This window comes from Lissotriton vulgaris, chromosome 3_1 (genome assembly GCF_964263255.1).
Source record: "Lissotriton vulgaris chromosome 3_1, aLisVul1.2, whole genome shotgun sequence".
Lineage (NCBI taxonomy): Eukaryota > Metazoa > Chordata > Amphibia > Caudata > Salamandridae > Lissotriton > Lissotriton vulgaris.
In genome coordinates, this window is record NC_141689.1 from 313,826,501 (window position 1) to 313,845,855 (window position 19,355).

The window sequence follows — 19,355 nt, forward strand, 5'->3', positions numbered from 1 at the left end:
GTTTATTCTGTGCATCTCTCTGAGACAAAGTGAGCCTGAGTGACTGAGTGAAAAGTACTGTACTGTTTCCACAAACCCTGAAGGTTCAGGATTGTCATGTTCGAGAGTTGCCTGAAACTATTTTCTCCTTGGTAAGAGGAGGTAATAGTGGAACGGGGCCCGATTCACAGAAGTAACTTAAAACAAAATCCTAAACTTACAACTTTTGGTATTCACAGAAGACATTAAGTAGTAGTAAAGTTAGGATTTTGTCTTAAGTCTGTCTTAAGTCTGTCCTAAGTTTGTCTTAAGTTTGTCTTAAGTCTGTCTTAAGTCTGTCTTAAGATTATCTTAAGTCTGTCTTAAGTCTGTCTTAAGTCTGTCCTAAGTTTGTTTTAAGTCTGTCTTAAGTCTGTGACGAGTTGGGAAAGGGTGTGGCAAGTGGGAAGCAGGAATCGAGTCTGTGCGGACTTGACCACCTCACAAGGCAACCCATGAATGAGTCTGCACTCTGAAGAGACTGTGGTAGTTGCCAGTCGGAGTGCATTTTTTAAATGTGTCATAGATGGACTGTAAATTTGGAAATTATCACCGGACTGCCTGCTGACTTCGTCTGAACTAACTCCGGTCAGTTCACAAGCCCAGGTAAGACCCAGGCGGGCATTTTTAAATAATACCAGCATAGGACTGTTTAGGGGTCCTCTCTGAGGCTGCAGGGAGCCAGATAGGAGAGGAGAGGCACTGCTTGAACCCAGTGCTCAAGAGTTATAGGTGGCCAGGAGTGGAGACACTGTCCCTACTCTTGCCAGGAACATTTTAATATTGGTATTAAGCAAAAGCTAAAATGGCATGGCAGCTAGGCACGCATTGCAGTCTCCCTGGGGCTCATTAGAACGGCGCAATAGCATCTCCAGTCAGTGGAATCGTCGACCACAGGGGGAAGTGTTATAAATGCTGCAGATTATGGTAAACTCCATTCAGGAACAAACTCACAATGCACAGCTGCAAGGAAGAAATTCCATTGGTAATTTTATGCAGATCAATCCTGCAACTCTCATGGCTGTTTGATACTCTGTTTTTTATTTGCTGCTTTTATTAGGGAATATCATTTGCTTAACTGACGTGTTTGTACTCATGTTTAACTCTTTTTCAGGGAGAGAATTCAACAATTTGTTTATGTGATACGATATTATGCATGACTCTGCAATCTATGTGCTGGACTGGCAGGGAGGTTGGGGGATACCTATTAGTGATCCGCAATGGTCTTATTGCTGCTCAGTTGTTAGGCCTATTTCTCTTAATGGTTGGCATGGGTTAATTTATTTCAAGCATCTTAGCAGTGTGTATTACACAAAGGCTCGACTGTTATGCTATGGTGGTCGAGACAGTTATTGCTGCTTTCGCTGCGGGGTCAAGGATGCGGGGTTGAACCACGTAGCTTGGTTCTGTTCTGGCATATCAACACGGGTATTACTATTTCTGCGCTAGGTATTTTTTTGAAAGGCTTAACATTTTACCCATATGTTATATGACATCTCTTTATTAATGTAATCACTGCAATTTCACAATTGCTTATTAACCTTCCTGCTTTCTCAAATTTGCTTGAAAATGCACCATTTGTCCACTTTTCTTTCAAGCTTTTCTCGGGGGAGGACCCACAAATTCCCCGTAGGTTGTTTCAAGCATTTTACTGCTCACCACTTTCAAATATCACCAACCGCCACTGACTTTTCCTTTTTTCTTTGTACCATCCTTTCGCATTGGAATAAATGAAGAGCTGTTTTCCCTGCAGTCAATCTCTTTTGACAAGTCCCTTGTTGTAGAGAAACGGTAATGATTTTAGGACAGAAAATGTCTTGAACCTGGACTATGGTTTTAGTCATAGAAGTAAGTTATTGATTCTGTGTTTTCGAATTCTTAGAAAATTGCTTAGGCTGCAAAGAAATTCAAATAAAGTCCTCCATTGACGTAAAAGAACATGCTTTTATCAAGTACTCTCGTCTCTCCTCTTCTGAAAAGTTGCATATTCCTATTAGAAAAAAATAACAGAAGCAATAGAAAAATATAAGGATAAAGAAAACGACTCATAATATAATTGAAAGTAGCGAATGTGTGGGTAATTAAATTGAGGCTTAAAGTGCCTCTTACAAAATCCCTATGTTAAGGCTTTGCATAAAGACTATAATGTTTTAGCTCAAAATCTATTGTAAATGTAAATGTACATGTATTTATATAGCGCAAATCACCGACCCGGTATCTAAGCGCTTGCTTAGGGAACCCGTCCTGGTATTCCCCTGTGAGATAACCCCTGGCAGGATATCCACAAGGTGAAAGCCAGGCATCCCACCGCAAGGGGCCGTTGTGGAGATTAAGCAAGCTATTGCCCAGAGTCGCAGAGTGTGAACCCGTGAATTGAGTAGGCACCGGAGCGAGAATTGTCAAGTCTGTGGAATGTTTGAGCCCAAGTCCCGCCGAGGCGGGGAATTGAACCCTGGTCCCAGGCTGACCTCTGCTTCCAGGTCTGCTTCCTCTATCCAGTGAGTCACATTTTGAGTACCTACATCAAAATGAAAACCTTCAGAGCAATTTCAAAATATGCATTTTAAAAAGAGGTTGTTAAAATAATGCTAGAGTGGAAAGTATATCCGATAAATCATTGAAGAGTTTGCCAATTAAATAATTTATCATGAACATTGCATAAGTTTTCTAAGAACATGCAAAATATATATTCTCTCAATTTTAGCTATCTGTATTCTTATGTATTTAGTAATATTGGTCAAAGCCTCATAACTGAGTTTTGCAAAACATGGTCCTTGTTTCTTCAACCTAAAGGTTGCATAAGCATTACGAATTGGATTTAAGGGGGTGTGAGAGTGAGCTCCATCTCACATTCCAGAAATGACAACAGTAGACAAGATGGGTTAATGCTTATAGCAAATGTGACAGCTGCAGAATGTTCTCTTAGGGTAGCAACAACGTGGCAGCACAGATGAAGGAACTGAGAGTGTAGCCATATTGTGGTTGACGAGTGAAGGTACATCAATGACCCCAGTGGCCTTAGATGATTTAGTATGCTGAAAACCATCAGGGATGAATTACAGAAGGCCTACAAGACTGTGGAACAGGTAGACACTGGAACCTGCTGATGGAACTGAACTAGATCACAATTCTCCTACGAGGGCCCACCAGCCATGACAGACACTCCATGCTATTAATTAAGCAAAATCTGCTTTAAATGGAAATGTTGGAAAAGCAACTTGACTCCCTTCAAGCCACAGATAAAAAGAATGCTTAGAAAGGATTACTGATATGAGAGAAAGCATTTGAAAACCTAAATGCAGGAGCAGTGGGAGAGATTGAACTGATGTTTCAACTGTTAGTTTGGACTCCGGATAGATTGCTAGGTTGCTAACATGTCCTTGGATGTAGCAGGTAGTGGGGTATTAGATTGACATAAAATATAGCATCACTGAGATCAACCATGCATCTATATTTAGGTGCAGGGAAATCTCCTCCCACTACTCTAAATCAGCCATGGTCTATTCAGCCCAGCTCTGAGTGATCCAGAAAGGGCCATGCACACCTTAACCCCCCAGTAGTTGTCTAAAGTGAATGCACATCCCCAGTCCATGCCACTCCAAAACCAGACAGTCAATACACAAACAGGCAAAAGCGCACAGAATGGTTAAACAAGAAAATGCCTACTTTCTAAAAGTGATACTGCCCAGAGGACGACAATGGTGCCCCCAGCTTCAGCACAGCTAGAGTGAGGAACTTTTCCTCTTGAAGTAAACCACATTTTTTCTCTATTAAACAAAGTAATCCATAGTAATCCACAACTTTATAGCTATCAAGTAATCCATGTATTCCATGTTTATTAGATCACTCCAGGGACAGTTAGGTTGAGAAAGAATGCTTTATTCTCCATTTTCAAATGTCGTATGCTGCCAATCCAAGCTTAACCCCTTCGGTGCTCATGACGAGCTGAGCTCGTCATGACCACACCCATTATCATTATGGCCCAGCACAGCAGAGGAATATCCTGAGCAGCCAAGGTGTTAAACATAGACATGTGCTGTCAACCTTCCTTCAATCCAACACAGTAAAATAACCCAATGCATTTCGAATTTTTTAGTTCTTCGTCAGGGGTACTGCAATAAATCATAAAAATTTAACATAAACAACAAGCTTAATACCTGTAAATAATGATGTCAACAAAAACCATTCTGATGTATCCCAATAATCTCCCTCCTTAACCCACCTTGTGAATGCTCACATTAACAAAAAATAGATATAAGCAGTTCAAAACCACAAAATATGCTTAATACATATAAATCATAATGTCGACAGCAGTTGGTCCTCCCAAATTCTCCCATAACCGCCCTCCTCTACAACCCACGCAAGTGCTTGTGCTCAAGAATAAATAAAATGCTAAGTACCACAAAATCCGTGCTACCGTGCCTGTTCTTTGATGTAATTATGTACGCGAGGAGCTTGTATGCTCGATGGGGCTGCAGAACGGGAGGGCTCCCTGATTATTGCAGAATGACTCTGGAGACGCCACACCAGACCTGCCACTCACCCCCTCTGAAGACATGCAGACACTGGCCCTGTCCTCCTGCCTCTTCATGGCATAGATTACACCCCCTATGCTTTGGGAATTTTGGGGACCGACTGAATTTAACGCCAAGGTCTCAACCCCCCTTCCTGACCTCAAGTTGGCAGCCTCAGTCAGTCTACCCACGATACTCTAACGCTCCCGGACAATAGAATTGGTCAGTGTCCTGAGCTTAACCACATCCCTCACCTGACCTTGATCCTGCTCTCCCTCCTGGACATGTACTCTGAACCTTCCCTCAACCGTAGAGACCCTGCTATTTGTCCGATGTCCTGTGGAGCTACCGGTTAGCTGAAGAGGGGATGGGTTGTGGATTCCCCCTCGGCTGTCACCTAACCATACGGATTTTGGGCAGACTTTCCTTAGACTCTCTGTCGTTTCCCCCTCCTATCCTTTCACCCCACCCCCTTCCCCCTCTACGCTCCCTTCTTCTCGCCCACTTCCCCTTTCATTGTTTTTCTGTTGAGACCTAGCCATTTGACCGATGCCCGGTGGCCCTACCTGATAGCTGAAGAGGAGATGGACCGAGGATTCCCCCTCGGCCGTCACATGCCCAGCCGGACCTTGGACAAACTTTCCCTTCGTCTCTCCGCTGTATTTAACCTCATACATGCGTTGTAACGTCATACATCCATACACTACCCCTTTTGCCCTCACCCCCTTTCCATTCCTCACCCCATTTTCCTTTTCTTCTATGCTCCTAAAAAGTTTTTTCTGGTATCTTTTATAACTGTTTTCCCCTTGTCTCTACGTCCTGTCTTCCTCCTACCACTGTACCCTGTCCCCTTACCCTTCCTGCACCATTCACCTTGTTCCCCTATGTTCTTTAAATGCTTTTGTTGATACTTATGTAACTTTTAACTGATGTAATTTGCAACATTATTGTCCCTCATGTAAAGCGCTCTGATTCCATCGGGTCTATCCAGCGCTATATAATAACTCATTAATTAAATTTGTTCCCATTTAGTACTCTTTCACCCTTTGTCTACCTCCCTAGCTCCTAGCTCCTATCCTTTCTCCCCTGAATCTCTCACCTTGCCTGCTAGTCTGCCTAGCCCCCTGTCCTTTGTGCCCTTTGAGTAAGCACTCCTTCTCCCCTTGTTGGGGAAAGATACAATATTTATACTCTGGAGTCTCAGCATACCCGCTGAGAGAGTCCACTGCGCCAAGGGAGCCACTCACAGCTGAGGTATGGTATGGCACCCCTTGCCAAAGCACTCCCTCTCCCCTTTTTGGGGAAGGATCCAGTATGTAGGCCTTGGAGTCTCAGAGACCCCTCTGAGAGAGTCCACTGTGTTAAGGGAGCCTCCCGCTACAGACATAGAGAAGTGATACCACTTCCCCTGGGATCACAGCTTACTGGACTTTGGACGTTGCTTTGACTCATCTACCGGTTTGAGTCCCAGTCGCCCTTCCCCTCCTCTTTCCTTGCGTTTTTCGTCACCCTCCCCTCCTCTTTCCCTCCTTCATTAGCTAACTACTTCCCCAGCTCCTTTCTCCTCCCCTGAATCTTCCCCTCTGCTTGCTTTTCCTTTTCTTATTTCTGCTTGTTTATCTTGACCTTACAAGTAACTATGTTGCCATGCTCTAATAACTGTGTGACCTTTGTAACAATGTAACCTGTAACTACGATCTGATGCTCAGGTAATGCTAAGCGCTAGCCAGCGCTACATAAAACCTTTAAAATAAAATAAATAAAATATTCTTTTACCTGAATGAAGCTACAACCGACAGTTTGAAGTATACGTGCCTTCCTCCGTGTTTAAAAAATCATTAACTTCCCTCCCACACAGGTCTTCTCCTAATGGTCTTCTCCTAAAACCTGATTACCACTTTTATCCTCAGTACCAGCTTATGGGTGGGAGATGCCCCCTTTCTCTAACTTTCCTCCTTTACTGGGTTTGGCTTCAACCTTTCTAGGGTAACAAAGGAAGGCGGGCCTTGATGTAACCTTCATTTGTCAGTGGCCGGGCAGACTAGCCTTAGAAGTCAGGAGGGGGTGGTAAAGCACTGTGGCTACTCTTTAAAGCTTAGAAAGGGCTGAGTACAACCACCAACAATGTCCTGCTCAGGACAGCAACATCCTACCCACACCCAAAGCCCATGTCTGGGAAGAATACACAAACACCACAGTAGCCTTTCATAGTCATATGACCCTGGACACCGGGAGAAAGGCACATTTGGTGTAGACAGAAAAAAGGCCATTTTCAGAAAATGTGACTTAAAATCTGTCTTTAATATTAAGGAGGATTTTAAATTAATTTTCTTTTTTTTGTGGTCTTCATCCTGTCAATTAACTTGAAGGCGATACTCTATTTCCCATTCTGAGGGCCGGACGAAAATAGAGCCTTTCCACACAAGAAATAGCTGTTTCCACTCCCACCCCTCATACATATCGCATGAGGGGGATCAGGACCGACAACTATTAATTGACTTAATCATTGGACCCGGTTCCTCTGACACCAGTCAACCAACAGAACCCAGACCTTTTCCTGGCATCTAGAGTCACGTTCTATATCTGATTGGCTAGTACGTATGATATTGTTTTTATACTCAGAGCAAAGGGGTGGGGCAGCCAATTTCCAAGCTTTTCAAATCTCTCTCCTACCCAATAAAATAACATAGAAGATTAATCTAGCTGCCGTTTTGTTTGAAGCCAATATATTATCTTAACATAAACCAAAATAAAATGAGTAACAGTGTGATTTCTAACTGAATTTCTGTAACATCCTTAAAAAAATCAACAATATCAATTTCAAATTTAGTGATCGCTGGGCAAGTTAAAAACATATGACAATCATTTCCCAGGGTATCTTGGCACCTCGAGACATACATACTGGGTTCCAGAGAATTTGGACAATTAAGCAGGGGTCCAGTAGACCCAATAAAGAGTGAAGAGATGATTACGCTTAAAGTAAGCAGGTTTAACTATCTCTCGAAGCAATGAAAAAGAAGCCAACCAGACCTCACTCAAATTTATATTTTCTAAAACATTTTGTCATAGCTTTTGGATATCATGATTTATATCATCCTCTGCTTCAATTTAAATTCGGTACCACAAGGCTACCTCTTTGTTAATTTTCCCCGTCTTCATGGCCTGAATTAACCAGGCATCATCCTCATGCTCTTCCCACAGCTGTATGACCCACCAAGCTGAAAGTTGGGAGTATTTAGATCAAGTTATTTTACCTTTACCTTGAGTACATAAGATCAAAGAGTCCCACGTTATCAAATCTACACCCGATTTTAAATCTCCCCAGCGAGAGATACCTGCTTGCTTCAATGGTAAACTAAGCAAATCATCCAAACATTCTGGTGTGCCAGGGGAACCCCAAATCAGAGAATAGTCGGAATAATAAGAAACTCCCATTTTATTTCGTATATAAACCCAGCTTGTCACTGCCTGTAACAACATCTTAAATCTGATCTTTTAAAAAAAAATTAGGTCCCCAAATTTAAAAAGGAATTGCCCCTGCTCGTCACCCATTTCACTCAACATTGCTCCATAGATACGGCCCAATGCAGAATCATCTGGCTTATTTAATAGCATCCTAAAGTTTTTAAAGTGAAACACATGTGCATAAACCCATAAATCAGGTAGCGCAAGGCCCCCCTTCTCCAACCTTCTCTTAAGCCTTTTCCATGGGATAGAGGCACCCTTTGATGCCCAAACGAAGCTACCAATCTTGCCCTGCATCTTTGCGACCTCCGTCTTATAGAATGGAAGGGATATATTATTAAAAAGAAAAGTTATTTTTGGGAGGATGATCATTTTAATCAAATTGACCCTACCATATAAGTTAAGAGGGAGATTTGCCCATCTATTCAGTAATTTCCCCACCTCATGGCTGATCTTTACCCAATTAACAGTAGGAACATCTGATAACTTCTGAGAAATTAAGATACCAAGATATTGCATCTGAGATTTAACCCCACTGGTCTGAGATGTTTGATTCCATTACCTCTGTTTTATCTCTATTCACACCATATCCAGAGACATTCCAGAGGGACTCTGCTTTAGCCTACAGCTTAGGAATAGAGACTCTGGGATTCTGTGTATATAGAATTAAATCATCTGCATATAATGCTAATTTAGACTCAAAATTATTGTATCTAAACGGAGAAATAGTAGGATCTTGTCTGCTCGATGCCGCTAAAGGTTCAATATAAATATTAAATAACAAAGGAGACAACGGGCACCCCTGCCTCACATGATATTCAACCACTCAGTTAATTCCCCATTAACTAACACTCTGGCTCTAGGTGCTCTATACAGTGCCTGGACTGCTTTTATTAGATTCTTAGGAAATCCCAAATTTTCCAAAGGCTCCAATAGATATGGCCAGTGGACTTGATCAAACGCTTTAGCAGCGTTGACTGCCACCATAGTTACTGGAATATTGTAGCATTCAACCAAATCCACTATCCCCAACATTATGCTAGTAAGCTCATTGAGCTGCCTTCCAGGAATGAACCCCCTCTGATCAGTATGGATAACACTTTTTATAATTTTTAGCTACCCTAGTCGCCAATATCCCTGTAGACACCTTATAGTCCGTGTTCTAAAGGGATATAGGCCTATAAGATTCGGCAGCAAGCGGGTCCTTATTTGGCTTTTAAATCAAAACTATCGTGGCCTCAGCCCATGATGCCGGGGGGTACTCTCCACCCCTCAATATACTGTCGAAAAGTTCCTTAAACACTGATATTAGGTTATCCTCTAACAATAAATATATGTCTATCGGGAGACCATCTGGGCCCGCCGCTTTTCCTCTTGCCATCCTTCTCAGCTGTACCCGAATTTCTTCCTCAGTTATTCCAGAAGCTAAAAAAAGACTCTGATCATCATTGAGAGATGGAAGCTCCACACTTTCCAATAAATCCTTGATTTTTTCCACCCCACCCCAGGCTCAATCTCCTCACTATATAATTTAGCCATATATTCCCGTACTTCCGCTCCAATTTCAGCATTAGTGTCTAAAATCAGACCAGTGGAGCTCTCTCTCAAGCTGCTGATTTAGTTTCGGACTCTATCCGTTTTAGCCTTCCGGGCTCAAAGCCTGCCACTCCTCTCCCCATATGAAAAGTTCTGAAGTTTGCTAACCTTATATCTGCTTATTAAGATATTATCCAGAACCCTCTTATAATCTGCTTGAAGCCTCTCCAGTTCCTTAGTAAGGAGTGGTACCATGCAGAAGGACTCTAAGGAAGCCCTTTGTAATTCCTGCTCCTTACTTTGAATGTTTTCAAGAAGGTCTTTCTCTCTGTTCCTAGAACTACGATTCTTCCCAATCATGGCAGACGTAATCTCAGCCCTTAGAAATGCCTTAAAGGCATCCCAGATAACCTGGATCTTTGCTGAACCCATATTAACCTGGAAAAAGATCATAGCCTCCTCCCGCAACTTTGATTGAACCACTTCATCGAGCAAGATTGTCCGATCCAGTGTCAGTCTTATTACTCCTCTCTTTTCTTGTAGTCTCAAAGAGAGAAAAAAAGCAGAATGATCAGAGAGGATGGCAGGCAAATGCTCAACCCTTTCAACTTCTCCATATAAACACTGATTAATTAAAAAGTAGTCTATGTGAGAGTGATGGCCATATTTTTTGCTATAAAACATATATCTCTTATCGCTCCCTTTTTTGACTCTCCAGAGATCGATTACATTAAGTTTAAAGGGATGTTGTACTTTCTTCTTGAGGTTCTATCCAATTCTGGACTTTGAGTTAAATTAAAGTCACCTCCGATAACCACTGGGGCATTAACTAACAGAAGGACAGCCTCCAATGTAATCCGAGGGTCTGGATTATCCTGATTTGGGCCATAATACCTCACACATACCAATTCCCTATTCTGCTTTTAATCTTAGCAATTATCCACCTCCCTGAGGAGTCTGTAGAATTACTTTCCAATTTAATATCACTGTTGGATCTTCCGTGAAAGTAAAGGCTCCCCTTTTTCACAGAGAAATGCAGGAGGTTGACTCATTGAGGTTGTAGACATGTTGATATTAATGTGATGATGAGCAAAATCGAGGAGTAATAACGGAGCCAAACACAATGTTCCTTTGCGTTTGCAATCGCGTGAAAACCAATCTTTAAAATATCTCCCTCGCTATGATCTCTGTTGTTATGGAAACCTGTAAACAAAATGGTGGCACGTTGTAGCGTAGCATGACGTGACATGCATGATGACGTGAGGGCAATTTGTAGGAAGGCGAGAGCTTGAGCGGTGTAAGCGCAAGTCAAGAGCAAGAAACAAGCGCGAGTTACCCGCGAGTTTGAAGAACACCAAATTTAAAATCCAAGGTAATTTCGAAAATAATTACCGATCGAAGAGGCGAGGAAGCGCAGGTACAATATAAATGCAGGAACACAGGAAACAATATTGTAGAAACGCTTAAGTCCATAAAACCGCCGACAGTAAAACCAAGTCCATTCCAATTTCGTGGGTTCACGGGAGAGTTGGTGGTGGGTAGGCTATTCCCCCACAAGCTTCACCTCGTCGCCAGTGTTATTAGGACAAACACTGTGTATATTGCTGCTCCCAAGGCTTTTTATCAACCTGGTATGATTCAATCATAATGCCCATTTTCAAAAAAGAGGATAGGGCAAACCCAGTGTGTTACCGCCCAATCTCACTACTGCATTCTACAATCAAGATTGTGGGACGAACCCTGTTAGACAGTTTGCAAATGGAGGCAGGGGAACACTCAATTTTAAGTGATTTACAATATGGGTTTCGCAAGGGAATGGGAACAACAGAACAGGGCTTAAATCTACATATCATATTAGAAAAGTACACAAAAGCAAAAAGGGAAAGGCTGTATGTAACGTTCGTCAACTTAACAGCGGAGTTAGATTGTGTCATTCATGAGAAGCTCTGGTCGGTTTTAAAGGAGATGGGGTAAACGCTTCAATAGTTACTTTCTTGAGGCAGCTGTACTCAGAGACAAGGGCAAGGGTCCGATTTGGGAGGGATGGTGAATGCACAGCGCATTTTAGGGTCAGAAGAGAAGTAAGACAAGGGTGTATTCTCGCCCCGTTTCTTTTTTCACTATACATAAATAAATTGGAATCCATATTGATACAGGAGTGCAAGGATTTACCTGTATTGGCAAATCGTCCTATTCCGGCACTCCTGTATGCAGACGATGCGCACACCACTGAGTCTCCAAAGAGTGGTTAATGTCTTTGTCAATTTTATGGCTAGTCTGGGCCTTCTGGTAAATTGTTCCAAAACATTTACGATGAACTGCGGGATGGGACTAAAAAAGAAAACTAAGACAATTTCTATAACCTCAAAGGCTATAGAGAGTACCAAGACTTTCTCTTACCTGTGGATTTTATCCGACCATTTGGGGATTTGGTCGTAGGCTATTAAAGCAAGAAGGCTATTATTGGTTAAATCAATTATAGCCCTGTTAAACTGCTGTAAAAAATTAGGAAGGTGTGCCCCTGCAGAAATTCTACCAATATATAGGGCAAAATGTGTTTCTATTGCCACGTGTTACGTTATAGAGTGGCCCCACTAACTGAGGGCATTCAAGGTTTTAAAATTGAGGAAACATATAAGTGAATCTACAAAGAATATAGCATCGGGAATGTTATTTAATCACATTACCACATCAAAAAACATATTTGACAAATGTATAAAACCTTCTTTCATAGGTTAAACAAGAGGTGCCAAAGGGCAGAGAAAGGAGGGGGGTGGGAGTGAATTAGACGTGAGGATCGTGGTCACGTAGTAAAAATTGGAAAAAGAAGTGAAAGTCAATACATCATTTCACTGTTAGACTTCAGTCCATAATCAAAAAGCCAAAGCTACATGAATTCATATGTACAGCGCTATGCCCTATTTGAGGAACACAGTAAGAAATCTCTGTTGCTACAAGGGCTAGTTGTCGGAAAAGAGTGTCGACGTTTCGACCCCGTGAAGACAGCGTAGGTTTGTAGATACCTTACAATGGGGTCTTCATCGGGACATGGGGGTGTGATGGTGGGCACCTAATGGAGGAAGTATAAAAAACACAATTGGCACTGTGTAATCTCAAGAAATAAATTCCAAACAGACCTATTGCCTACACAAATATTTACCAGCAGTCCTTCTACTAGGACACCATATGGAAGCAGGGCAAGGTGGCTCCTAAGGCATAGAGAGCGACATCAGCCCCTACAGGAAGATACAGGTATAATAAGAGCACCATTGTTGCTCATTATCATAAATTATAATAATAACGTATCACTACTAGTGACTTACTCAGAAGTTTGTGACAGACAGCCTGTCCCTTCTTAGTCCCAGTACCATTGGATTTACCCCTCTTTATGTAAAACTGCCACGTATGGAGCTCGAATTTGGGGTTTTGTAGGGGTTAATGCATTACAGCTTGCAGAAAATATGTTTTTGAGGTCCCTCCTGGCAGTACCCGACAGCACTTCAACTTACATATGTCATCAAGCACTTGGGGTACCATATTTAGAGGACATAATTAAGATACAGCCTGTCCTCTTGTGGCATAGATTATGGACGGCAGACGAGACAGATTTGAATAGGCAAATATTGAAGGATGCCATGATAGTGGATGGGGTCAGAAATATAAGATGGCTAGCATATGTGAAAAAGTTTTACGATTAAACTAGGCCATCCAGAGTATTACATGGATCCAGTCAATATGCTAAATGTGTCAAGGAAAGAGCTAAAAGTAAGCTGCATGCATTTTGTGGATGAAGTGAGGACCGCAACTGAATTAAAGAAACCTACAGTGCAAGCATATTTTCCAGTTTTTGTAACCCCGACGATCCAACCATATATTGCTTTGACCTCGGATGACTATGAAAAGTTTATTTTGACTCGCTTCAGGTTGAACATTTTACATCGTTTCTTAAGTTTCCCTGTACAAAATGACTGGTCTCGAGTTTTATGTAATTGCCCATTTTTTGTAAACTTTATTCCATACCGAGAAAGAGATGGATTATCCCTGTGCTTAAAAAACTTGGTATTAGACAATGTTATTTTGCATTTACAACTCTTCGTCAGCTAGAGGATAATTTTACCATTGTATCTGTTATTGCGTTTTTAAAAAGTGTTTTTAGGTCTCAAAAATCAGTTGTGATGTGATCCAAGTTTTTGAATTAGAATTTGAAGTTGAATAAGAAGTTTGTTCCAGCGAGCACCACCAACAGTCCACTGCCAGCTCCTCGGCCTCCAGTCTCCAACTGTTTCAACTGAGACATCACCGTGGAGACTGGAACACCAAGGATAAGCTAGAATTCAAATGCACACAAATCTAGCTAATACAACAAGTACCACTATTTCTGAAAAGATTGGCCGAATATCGAGTGAGAAGTCACTTTCTTCAATCTACCCCTGAGGAAGGGTGATTTATTACCAGAAATGCATTGGATATACGTGGAATTCAAAAAGTGACATGGATTTGAAAATAAAATGAAGATAAAAGCATACATATGAAATAAATATTGGAATACTTTTTCAAAGTGAATACGTTTGAAGAAATCATTTTTACTGAATGAATGTGAGTTAGACCTAATGGTCTCAAGTATAAGTGTGCACACCTCCGCCAAAAGTGGAATCCCCACTTTTCCTTAATCGTTTTACATATACAGTGTTTTCAGACAAAACACTTGGAGAGAGTAGCACAAAAACTACATTAAGAAAAAAGATTACATGTGATAACAGAGTGCACCAACGGACATTATACGAGTCAACTGAGACATCACCATGGAGACTGGAACACCAAGGATAAGCTAGAATTCAAATGCACACAAATCTAGCTAATACAACAAGTACCACTATTTCTGAAAAGCTTCTCAAATCCCTTTCTCTGATCCTTGCCTATTTTATCGTAAAGGAGAAAATAAAATGTTCAATCAAAACCATGTTTGCTACCTTATAGATGAGCCTTGATGTTGACACTTGGGTATCAAATAACAGATATAGTCTAATCCTTGCAATAAGTACCTAACGATTATCTAATGTAAAAGTAAATACACCATAAAAGTGTCTGAACAACTGAGGAGAGGAAAATGGAACTTGGCTAGCTGGTATCCTTGAGCTGTAAGTCTTGATGATCTTATTGAAGTACTGATCAGCTCCCAAACTATTAAATCCAAGTTCACTGATGGATGAACAATAATTGATTAAAATATTGAATAAACCTTGCTTATAAGATCTTCTCAGAAAGAAAAATAGATAGGAAATTGTACCATCTACAGTACCCTGTAGTGGAAAAGTAGGCATATCCTTTGCAGGTGTAGCCTACAGATGGAAAACGAAGAGTGATCCTTCCAAAACCTAATGGTAACAACTATCCTTCTATATACCACTCAACACCAGATTGTGCAGTTTCTTGTTAATAGCATGTGCTACAACTACCCAGTGTAATACAAGGACTGCCTTCATGGATCTGGGCTGATAAGGCCAGGTCTGGGCTCAAATCAGGTACTGAGATTCAGCAATGGGCCATCTGACTCGCAGGAGTCACAATATAGATGTCAAATATCGAACTGCAACAATATCAACTTGCCCTGCATCTTGAAGAGAAGTAGATGTGGGTTGTGAATAATAAATCTATGCCTTACTGTACATACTAACATTGACAGTACCATCATAGTTGATTCTGTTTTGATTCAGTACAGTGTGCAGAAAATATTATGGGAAATCTTGAGTAAAATCTGTGATCAGCCAAAGCTCAATAGTTGAGGGACTGGTTTGCCAGCTACCAAATTGCATGTGGTATGAGAAATATCTTATGAGGGGCAGTGATCATGGCTCATTGAGTTCTGGGCCATTGAAACGGTTGAGACGGACTGCTGTTCAGTGGACGATAGACTCTATAAAGAAGAATCTACTCTGTTCTCTCTTGGAAACAGCAAAACCACGAGTAGCCAATATTCCGAAGGGTCCGATCAAGCCCCTTCCTAGTTGTGGGAATGGAAATCATCTACAGCCAGATAGACACAAGGAATCACTTCCTTTGCTGAAAGAAGATGGAGAAAGGAGTTAAGCTGATGTCACTAATTACTGGAACCTGGTAAAGGATTCCTTGGACCTAATCCTTCTCCAGGATGCAAAAACTAGGTACCCAGGATTGCAAGAAAGGCGGTATCATACACTAGTCAACAAAAACTTATACTATGAGTCAACTCACCACAGACCAACTCCTTTTCTTTTATCCTATTGTCACAAATGAAAGTTTGTTGTGGAGATTCCAAGTTTTTTCTTTTCTTTTGCTTCTGTTTGCTTGAATGATTACATTATATTGCACAATGAACAAGTCCTCATGGAGTGCCTTAAAACTAATTAGCCTATCACAAATCACAGGACATTGTTTCAAAAGTAATTAAGTAAATATGTTAGCATTATTGCATTTTGCGCTTTCAAAATTTGTGCATGGTGAGACTATGGTAAGATTACAAATTCACTCTGCAATTTTTTTCTTAGGTCACACTTCTGACACCTAATGAAAACAACCTGTACCACTCTCCAAAATGCTCAAGAACCTTTGTGGTGGAATTCTTTCGGATGGACACCTAGGCCTGTATGATGCAATGGCGCATTTTAATTGTTTGTGCGGGGCGCACCTTTTAAACAATGCGCCTGGCACAAACAATGAATATGCGGCACATTAAGGTGAATGTGGTGCCCCCAGGGCAGCTGTGAACTAGTGCTGCCCTGGGGGCAGTGCATTCCTTTGAAAAACGGATCAGCTGCTTTGAAGCCACTCTGTGTTTTCACAGTGCAGGCGGTAACCCATCTGCATTTTGAAGGGAGAATAGAGGCAGGTGCAGTGAGTGACTGCACCCATCTGCAAGGGGATGTCTGGAGTGTCCATGGGACCACCTTTGCCCCCTTCAGAGGGCTGCCAGAAGGGGGCGCACTGACAGTGCATCACCTAGGTGGTGCACTGTAAGTGCGCCTCCTGACGGTGTTTTTACCTCTGCGCCTGCATCTGTAATACGGCGCAGAGGGAAAGACTTTCCTCATTTGCATAGGGCCATTAAGTGTAAATGCAAACATATTTCTGTAAACAGCTGTCACATTTCTTGATAACCAAGGGCTTGATTCACTTGGCTAAACTTACACTTGTGTGTATGTTTACCATTTTTTTGCAATTCACAAAGCAATTTTACAAGTAGTTTTTTTACGACTGCCTATCTTTTTAAATGCAGAGACACCACAGTCGTAAAGATACAACTCATAAGATTCCTTAGTAAAATGCAAAAAATCGGAAACTTACACACAACTGTACGAGTGAATCAGGCCTTGGATGTAAACTGAAAAGAAAATCACACATATAAACATGACATGGTAAGAGATTGATACTCCTTGAGAATTAACTTTTGGTTCAGAATCTCATAATAAACTGATGGACTGAACTTGCAATACTGTCAAGGATGATTTGTATTGATCAGCATTTTTCCAGAGGTAATACATTGTCCTTTAATTCTATTCCGTGTCCCTATGTCTAGTGCTCTCATTTAAAAGTGATGAGATTATGAATCGATATGGCCAATGCTATATCTTTTAACTGGCTTTTCCTGTCCCGCTCAGGCACTTAAGATTTAGTCTGATGGTCGAGGAAGGTCAAATTTGATAGTAAGTGAGTAAAATGCACTCTTAAAATGAAAGAGGTTTAGAATAATTTAACTTTTAACAAGGCACTGGTAAAAAAGCAAAAAACAATATATGAAAAAGTGAAGTGAAGGAACTGCAGAGCACGCAGACAAATTAATAGTAGAGGCTTATAATATTCGATTTTCACTCGTGCATATATATGGAATATTAGCACAGCAGGCTACAGTGCTTTTCAAACCTCTTCAACTCAGTTTTAGATGAATGAATGAAATATTTCTCATAGGCAGTCAATTTTTACAAAACTGGGCGCGCGATTATATGCATTAAACAAAGACTGTTCCACCACATTGCATGTATTCACTCTCCTTGAATAACAGGTTACTGTAGTCACATCTACTAATATGAGAGTGTGGAATAGTTCCCAGATTTTCGCTTTTGACTATTCACTAATGTCACAGCCCCCTAAATATTTCAGGCCTCTAAGATAAAATCAGTCTGGTACCCGTGATTTTGTTGTCAGGTCCCCAGACCTTCAGTCACAATTCTCCCACATATTAACAATGTAACTTTTCCATTGACATATTCGAAGTTTGGTGCACAAACGGAATGATTTAGAAGTATAAATACATGCTGTATTAAAAAACCTGAATTCCCACTAACAAAATGAATATTTATAATATTACACCAGTGTGGTGGAGTATTACATTTAAGTGAATCTGCTCCCAGATGTGGGGAGTGGGCATTTCAAAGTAGGAATATCACGCAAAGTGAACACCCACAATCTGCGATTTTGTGAGTATCCCAAAATATCATAGCACATTCCTACGCCTATTACAGTGGGAGATCTAGGGACAGATGTACAACGTTTGTGTGGTCATAATTAGCATGGTTTGCAGAATTGGGATGTTTGAGACCGAAAAAAAGGTTTTACAATGTACAAAAGGCAAATTGCAATTCGGTAACTTCTTGCTGAATTGAAATTTGCATTTGGTACCAAGGGCCATATGTATCAAGCCTTTTGTGATTCGCAAAGGCCGAAATTCGCAGAATTTCGGCCTTTGCGAATCGCAAACGGCCTTTTTGTTGCATGTTTTGGGATGTATGAAACATTCCCAAAATAAGGAATTGCAAACTTGTGCGATTCCTTATTTTGCCATAGCATTTAGGGAATCGCAATTTTGCGATTCCTTAAATGCTATGTATGTAGCATTTTTGGCTAGCAAATTTTGGTTAAGAAATCGCAAATTACCACCAACTTGTAGTTGGTGGTAATTTGCGATTTCTTGTAAATATGCACAATTGTGCATTTGTGAGGGTGGCATATGACGCACATACATGCCCATTGGACATGTATGTGCGCCATATGCACACATGTAATTTACAGGGGTGCAGCAGGGTGTCCTTGAGACACCTCTGCACCCTTGCAATAATTCTCAAATTGCGATTAGCAAATTACGAATTCGCAATTTGAGAATTATTTGGAAATCATTCCTATGGGCCTCCTGGCCCATAGGAATGCATTGGAAATTATTCCTTAATTGCGAATTCACATTTTGCGAATTCGCAATTAAGGAAGCTTAAGGAATCGCTAATAAAAAACGATTTTCTTCATACCTACCATTTTGCGATTCCTAAATAGCGATTCCTTAAAAATCGCTATTTAGGAATCGCAAAACGGAACTATGATACATATGGCCCCAAATACCCTTCCAAATATTGAATCAGAATGCTATGTATTAATGTTTTGTGACCAATCTCTGGTCACAAAATATGAATAATTCACCACCAGTTTGAAAGTGGTGGTAACCCATTTGCAAAGGGGAGGAGGGGAGCTTTGGGGACTCCTTCCCATTTTAGAATGTTAAATCTATATTTTTAAGAGCAGACAGAGGTCCCATGGACGACTGCTTTTTTTAATGCATTCCATTTTCCTGTAAGGAAAATTGACTGCATTTTTGTTTTCAAAAAATGATTACTTTATTTAAAAGCAAAAACAGACATGGTAGTCTGCTGACCTCAGCAGGCCACCATCTCTGTGATGGCTGCGATTCCTAATGGGTTGCAATTTGCAACCTATTTCATTAATATGCTCTAGGAATCGCTAATGAAACTCAAAAGAGTTTATCACAATAGGAGTACCTATTTTCTTATGGCCATTCAGAGA